This window comes from Asparagus officinalis, unplaced genomic scaffold (assembly GCF_001876935.1).
Source record: "Asparagus officinalis unplaced genomic scaffold, Aspof.V1 AsparagusV1_Un1130, whole genome shotgun sequence".
NCBI classification, from domain to species: Eukaryota; Viridiplantae; Streptophyta; class Magnoliopsida; order Asparagales; family Asparagaceae; genus Asparagus; species Asparagus officinalis.
Genome location: NW_017973389.1, coordinates 2,604 through 8,773, shown reverse-complemented (window position 1 = coordinate 8,773; position 6,170 = coordinate 2,604). Strand labels below are relative to the sequence as shown.

Here is a 6,170-nt window from a genome sequence, read left to right as displayed (position 1 = left end):
CGAGTTTCTTTTCCAGCTGAAGATAGAATATAAAATTCTTCCTCTTTAGCACCGGGAGATAGAATATAAAATTCTTCCTCTCCTCGGACCTTTCCGATGCTCGGAGTGGCGACCCCACTCCCAGTTCATCATTCCGGGTGCTCGGAGTGGAGATCCCATTCCCAGTTCATCCTTCCAGATACTGGGGGTGGAGAATCCCACCTCGAGTTTCTTTTCCAGCTGAAGATAGAATATAAAATTCTTCCTCTTTAGCACCGGGAGATAGAATATAAAATTCTTCCTCTCCTCGGACCTTTCCGATGCTCGGAGTGGCGACCCCACTCCCAGTTCATCATTCCGGGTGCTCGGAGTGGAGATCCCATTCCCAGTTCATCCTTCCAGATACTGGGGGTGGAGAATCCCACCTCGAGTTTCTTTTCCAGCTGAAGATAGAATATAAAATTCTTCCTCTTTAGCACCGGGAGATAGAATATAAAATTCTTCCTCTCCTCGGACCTTTCCGATGCTCGGAGTGGCGACCCCACTCCCAGTTCATCATTCCGGGTGCTCGGAGTGGAGATCCCATTCCCAGTTCATCCTTCCAGATACTGGGGGTGGAGAATCCCACCTCGAGTTTCTTTTCCAGCTGAAGATAGAATATAAAATTCTTCCTCTTTAGCACCGGGAGATAGAATATAAAATTCTTCCTCTCCTCGGACCTTTCCGATGCTCGGAGTGGCGACCCCACTCCCAGTTCATCATTCCGGGTGCTCGGAGTGGAGATCCCATTCCCAGTTCATCCTTCCAGATACTGGGGGTGGAGAATCCCACCTCGAGTTTCTTTTCCAGCTGAAGATAGAATATAAAATTCTTCCTCTTTAGCACCGGGAGATAGAATATAAAATTCTTCCTCTCCTCGGACCTTTCCGATGCTCGGAGTGGCGACCCCACTCCCAGTTCATCATTCCGGGTGCTCGGAGTGGAGATCCCATTCCCAGTTCATCCTTCCAGATACTGGGGGTGGAGAATCCCACCTCGAGTTTCTTTTCCAGCTGAAGATAGAATATAAAATTCTTCCTCTTTAGCACCGGGAGATAGAATATAAAATTCTTCCTCTCCTCGGACCTTTCCGATGCTCGGAGTGGCGACCCCACTCCCAGTTCATCATTCCGGGTGCTCGGAGTGGAGATCCCATTCCCAGTTCATCCTTCCAGATACTGGGGGTGGAGAATCCCACCTCGAGTTTCTTTTCCAGCTGAAGATAGAATATAAAATTCTTCCTCTTTAGCACCGGGAGATAGAATATAAAATTCTTCCTCTCCTCGGACCTTTCCGATGCTCGGAGTGGCGACCCCACTCCCAGTTCATCATTCCGGGTGCTCGGAGTGGAGATCCCATTCCCAGTTCATCCTTCCAGATACTGGGGGTGGAGAATCCCACCTCGAGTTTCTTTTCCAGCTGAAGATAGAATATAAAATTCTTCCTCTTTAGCACCGGGAGATAGAATATAAAATTCTTCCTCTCCTCGGACCTTTCCGATGCTCGGAGTGGCGACCCCACTCCCAGTTCATCATTCCGGGTGCTCGGAGTGGAGATCCCATTCCCAGTTCATCCTTCCAGATACTGGGGGTGGAGAATCCCACCTCGAGTTTCTTTTCCAGCTGAAGATAGAATATAAAATTCTTCCTCTTTAGCACCGGGAGATAGAATATAAAATTCTTCCTCTCCTCGGACCTTTCCGATGCTCGGAGTGGCGACCCCACTCCCAGTTCATCATTCCGGGTGCTCGGAGTGGAGATCCCATTCCCAGTTCATCCTTCCAGATACTGGGGGTGGAGAATCCCACCTCGAGTTTCTTTTCCAGCTGAAGATAGAATATAAAATTCTTCCTCTTTAGCACCGGGAGATAGAATATAAAATTCTTCCTCTCCTCGGACCTTTCCGATGCTCGGAGTGGAGATCCCACTCCCAGTTCATCCTTCCAGATACTGGGGGTGGAGAATCCCACCTCGAGTTTCTTTTCCAGCTGAAGATAGAATATAAAATTCTTCCTCTTTAGCACCGGGAGATAGAATATAAAATTCTTCCTCTCCTCGGACCTTTCCGATGCTCGGAGTGGCGACCCCACTCCCAGTTCATCATTCCGGGTGCTCGGAGTGGAGATCCCATTCCCAGTTCATCCTTCCAGATACTGGGGGTGGAGAATCCCACCTCGAGTTTCTTTTCCAGCTGAAGATAGAATATAAAATTCTTCCTCTTTAGCACCGGGAGATAGAATATAAAATTCTTCCTCTCCTCGGACCTTTCCGATGCTCGGAGTGGAGATCCCACTCCCAGTTCATCATTCCGGATGCTCGGAGTGGAGATCCCGCTCCCAGTTCATCCTTCCGGATTCTGGGGGTGGATATCCCACCTCGAGTTTCCTTTCCAGCTGTAGATAGAATATAAAATTCTTCCTCTTCAGCATCGGGAGATAGAATATAAAATTCTTCCTCTCCTATTTTGACACAACTTTCAACTTCCAATCCGCGCACTTGGTGCATGGGGAATTTTATCCCGAATCCTAAGTAGGGATAAGTCAACACCTAACACGTGTTGCCGGGTAGCCTATTCCCGTAACAAGGGCAAAGTCTACGTATTCAAAGTCGTAGCATTAAGTCTAAGGGAGTTCATTCCTTTAGCACAACGTTACATGCGGAACGGATTTCGACAATCCGCATGCTAGCCCGATTCAAACGGTAATCGGTAAAGGCATATCAAACCCGTTGAAGGCTGGGGGTTTGCCAAAAACCCCAAAGTCAATGCCTAACACGCGTTGCCGGGTAGTCTATTCCCGTAAGAAAGACGAAGTCTATGTATTCAAAGTCATAGCATCAAATCTAAGAAAAGCAATTTTCTTAGCACAACGTTACATGTGGGACGGATCTAGACAATCCACATGCTAGCCCGATTCAAACGGTGATCGGTAAAGGCATATCAAACCCGTTGATGGCTGGGGGTTTGCCAAAAATCCCATAAAATCTGTCATTCAGAAGAAATGCAGACAAATCACAAGAAAGAAGCAAATGTGGAGTTTCTATTAATAGGTCAAGTCAAAAGCATACAACAAAGAGCTCATTAGCCCGAAGGCAACTGACGGCTAAGAATATGAGACTTTAAGCTAAAAAGTCTATCTGCATAACTCTGCTCAAGTCCCGCCTGCAGATCTGCTCGGGCAGATTCCTCAGAACAGCTCAAGATCTCCGCAGCTTCACTCTTCAACTTCATCAATCCCTCCTGAGTGGATCCGAACTCCTCGAGTACCTGGTCACGGGAACGCTCTAGTCCGATCAAGTCATCTGCGATAAGAACGGCGGATTCCTCGGCACGCTTCAAGGCCTCCTTCAACCTAGTCGCTTCCTCGCGATTCGAGTCCAAGGAACGGAGTAACTCAGCTTTCTCCCTATCCATCCTCGCCATGTTAGCCATTAGATGCGCAAGGGAGCTCTCGCGTGACTGAAGCTCACGCCCGACGGAAGATCTCAGTTCACGCCACTGCTCCATCCTATGCTCTAACTCAGAGGATACGAAAGAAGAAGCCCCGGTAACCTCCAGTTCCTTCAACTCTCGTATCTCTGACTCCAGGGCAGCGAAATCAGCAGTGAAGGAATCAGCCAGTTCCGGGTATCCTTCTTCCCTCATCATCGTCATGTGGCGAGAGAAGGAACGCCGGAACTGATCGAAGCCGCCTCCTCGGTGGAGAAGCTTCTCGATCAAGCCATTATACCAGGCGGTGAAGAAGCTGAGGTCCGTACGGAAAGCCTCTCCGTCAGGATCAGTATCGGCCAAAAGGCTACGGACACGCTCGTGCAAAGAAGATCGAGATCCTACAAGCAACAACTTGGAAGCTCAGTGAACTATCGAATATGGAAAGGAAAGTCAAAAGGCAGGTTCCGAACATACCGACGCCAACGGATGTCCCATCGGGTTGAGAGCCGACAGGCTCCGGGACAGCAGCAGAAGAGGGTACGTCAGCCCCTGCAGACAGATTGCTCGCACCACTCGGCAGAGACGGGGAGGCACCACTGCTATGAGGACTTTCAACCCCGGGGACTGTAGCAGTATCAGGCTGAACGCCTGGTCCTACAGTGACATTCCTATGTTAACCAAATGGAAATTTGGACAAGTAAGGAGAATCGGGATAAGGAGGTCGTATACATACCTGCAATCCCCATGTCCTCAGATGCAGCCGGAATGCCAAGAGTCATAAGAGTATCGGCCCAAGCTGCTGGTCCTATGATGACACTCTCTTATTAGTCAAAATGAAAATTTAGACGAATAAGAAGAATTGGGATCTGCATACCTGTAGATCCATTATCCGCGGGCATTTGAGGGATGTCAGGAGTCATATGAGAATCAGTCCTAGCGGCTGGTCCTATGATTGCACTCATTAGTCAAAAGACAGATAAACATAGGAAAGTACAATATCCCTGAATCGTATACATACCTGCAAGCCCGTCGCTCTGAGGCAAACTGGATATGCCAGGGATAGATACCGGGCTAACTCCAATGGTAGACGCTGCGATAATCAATCATTCATTAGTCATATGAAATATCGGGCAAGAGGGAGAAAATCAGATATATACCGGTAGATGAATCGTTCCCGAAGAATGGTCTCTCGGTCCCTCTGGAAGTCTGCTCAGCCAGCATGTCAGCTAATAAGCCGGCATCCGGCTTCGAGAAGCTTGGCCCCTCCATCGCAACATCTGCAGGGTAACCCAAATGTTGAAGGATGAGGAAAGCTCAAACGAGAAATCTTCCTTCACCTTACATAAGGAAAATGACATTGGATGCGGATATACCTGAATAAGGGATTGTGGGCTCAACATTATTTATCTGCTCAAGATCGATGTTAAGGTCGATGCCCAAAGACCCATCGTGAAAAGCGTCGCACATTTGTTGCACAAAGCAATCCATATTGTCAACACCAGGGGACGCCGAACCCGGTGGAAGTTCGCCCTCTTCGAAGAAACCTGGAGCACAAAACATGGTCACAAATCCCCAAAAGGTAAACAACCTTGAAGCAAGAGCAATTGAATGTTACCTCCCCCTCCATCAGCGGTGCTCCCTAAGTCCACTCCATAGGGACGCTGACCGTCATGGGGCTTATGGGCGGTCTTCTTCCTCTTCGGAGCACCCACCCTCCGAGGGCCAACGGGTTGAACATGCGCAGGCCTATCACACGTTTCAACGTGTGTAGGAGCTGAGGGCTCATGATCACCGGCTGTCCTACCTAAAATGACAATAGCCATTTCAATGAAAAAGAGCTGTCATTTATGGAAAAGGAAAATTAAAAGAGACAGGACAAACCGGTATCGAGATCCCCTCTGCCGGTATCTGCATCCACACACTCTTCCTCGGAGGTCTCATCATCATCATCCGTAGGGAGGAGCTCTTCTTCGTCTGTGAGAAGAGATTTGGCATGCCCTTTTTTCCGCTTCCGAGCAAGCTCAGCCTTGCGAATCGCCACCATAGCAGCCCGGACTGCATACTCGGACTGCAACTCTGAGAGGCTCTTCACGCTGATGGACTCATAGGCAGAAAGCAACCACTTGCAGCTGAGGAAAGTGATCAGTGGCTTACGCCTATACGAAGGAAGAGCAAAGCGAGCTCCAGTACATCCCACCATCGTCCATAGCCACGCTCGTACGCCATCAATCAATCCTCCCTCAACCTGAAGGCTACGGCTCGGATTCCCAACATACAGTTGGTCGTAACCGAACTGGCGAGCAAAGCGGCAAGGGAGATAAGGCTCTATGTAGCACTGGTTCTTCACCCGGAGGACAAGATATCCAACACGGATGTTCACTAGCCACCGGAAACAACCAGCATCGAGAATAGTCCGATCGCTTCTGGGTTTCTCCTCATCAACCAGCGCGTCGCCATAGCGACCTGAAAAATGAGGGAAACACTTAAAGAATTCCCAACTCTTGCGGACTCGAAGCTCTTGCTGCACATCACTAAACTTGTTCCCGAGCCATCTGCTCTTCTCCAACAGCTGTATGAAGGGGACGGGGATGTCAACAACACTGGGCGCTGACATCAAGTCAGGACGGTGAAGAACGAACCACGCCATCAGATATGCATAAGGGAGCTCAACCTTCGGACAAACAAGCTCAGCTGATGGTGCAGAGCCCATATGTGTGAAACTA

At 49.1% G+C, this 6,170-nt stretch overlaps 1 long non-coding RNA gene across 1 annotated transcript; it reads right to left on the bottom strand.

The window, feature by feature from the left end:
* Positions 1-4,215: 4,215 nt before the first annotated feature.
* LOC109828351 lies at positions 4,216-4,643 on the bottom strand. The gene is made up of 4 exons (XR_002243657.1): positions 4,605-4,643; positions 4,466-4,537; positions 4,322-4,393; positions 4,216-4,252 (listed from the first exon to the last, which is right to left on the bottom strand). It is a non-coding gene; the product is annotated as an uncharacterized LOC109828351 (long non-coding RNA).
* Between the last annotated feature and the right edge of the window lie 1,527 nt (positions 4,644-6,170).